Raw genomic sequence first — 1,746 nt, forward strand, 5'->3', positions numbered from 1 at the left:
TCAAAGCCCAGAGTCTGCATAATTAATCATTGTTTAACTAAGCTTGCTCCCAAGCGAAAAGTGTCTTCTTCTGATAACATAGCTCTGGTAAACCGTTAAATCGTAAATTGCCTCAATACTATCATGCTCGTCCTGAAGGAAATTCTCTTAGATGTTGTTCATCGTATGTCCCCTCCCCCAACTTTTCGGTGTTTTGAATACTTAACAATTATTCCACGAGCGTCGAGCGCGCGTTGGAAATAGACGAGTTCACGCTCTTGATTGCATCATGGATAATCACAGGGTCATAACGAGGTATATTTTTTCGTAAGTGATCCCATATTGTTACCCAAAATATTGATCCCTGATCCCAAAAACGATGCGAATTTTGATCCCCGAACCCGCAAAAATTTGATCCCTGATTCCATAAAAAAAATACTGCTGATCCCGTTCCCACGCGTTGTGATTCCAGATCCCAGGGCTGTGTTCCCTGATCCCGGCCCTTTTCAGGCCTTTGATCCCTGATCCCATATACCTCGTTACGACCCTGTAATCAGGGCAACATGTTTGCATGGAAATTCAAAGCAAAATATTCTGTACATGACTCTACTTTATAGACTGTCGCTTTCATAAACCAAACAAATAAGGTAATTTTCACAACTGAGAAGAACTAGACTTGGTATCCGTGCTTTGGAATTGCTAAATATTGCTTTTTTTGTCTCCACACATTTTCTTTAATTTTTTGCCTTAGGAATTACAGGAAATGTATGACAGAAACTTTGTTTAATGAAATAATTTCTACAATAGCCATTCTCTCCAAATTTATTCTGCCGCACCTTTGAGCGCATATCTTCTGTTCTGGAAAGTAAAAAACCCAAAATTGCATATCATGAATACTTTTCATCGTTTTGAACTTCCATACGAACCTTTCAATTTCTCTCCATCTTGCCCCGATTACCCATGATGCACTCAAGAGCGTGAACTCGTCTATAGTCAACGAGGCGCGTAGCGCCGAGTTGGCTATAACCAGTCTCATGTCCAACAAGCGCGAATGGAATAATTGTTTTATTAAACTCCTTAAACTCCAAAAGTTTAGAAAGTACGAAATACGAGCAAAAAAGCGAGAAAATCCGAGCGAAATCGAATAAACTTACATGTAATGAAGATGCGATGTTGTGTAGTACCTTGTGGTCAGACAGACGCAGGCTCATCACAAAAGCATTTCTTACCTTTTCGCTCAGTGATTCAGAGATAAATTCTTGCGTGAATGAGGGAAGAGATTGCGTGACAAACCGAAAGGAAATCTACCTGAGGGGTCACACGAGCACTTGGCAGGCTCCAGAACAAGAAAGCGACAGCAAACTTCTATGTAAATCCTCATGTTTCTCTTCTTGGAAAGGTTTGATCCCTATCCGATGGCGTGCTGTGGTGTCCCTCGTACTCATGAAACCCATTTTAATATTAAGTTTTGGAAATCGTATGAGCGCGAGTGCATTTCGTGATTTACACGGGCACGAGTGACGTTCTGAGAGTTTTCAAAATCGCACGAGCCGTAGGCCAGTGACATTTGAAACCTTTAATTTATTATACACTCAACACGATCACTCCATCGCTTCGTTTCCATAGCAACGTCCGAATTGCACTTTGAGTCTCTAACCTCTTTTTGCACTTTATAACCTATTTACGCATTCGTCATTGACCAATCAGAAACGCGATATTTTGTTGAGTACATAATAATTATCTTTATTTTCACCCCCCCCCCCCCCC

Source organism: Montipora foliosa, chromosome 2 (genome assembly GCF_036669935.1).
Source record: "Montipora foliosa isolate CH-2021 chromosome 2, ASM3666993v2, whole genome shotgun sequence".
Lineage (NCBI taxonomy): Eukaryota > Metazoa > Cnidaria > Anthozoa > Scleractinia > Acroporidae > Montipora > Montipora foliosa.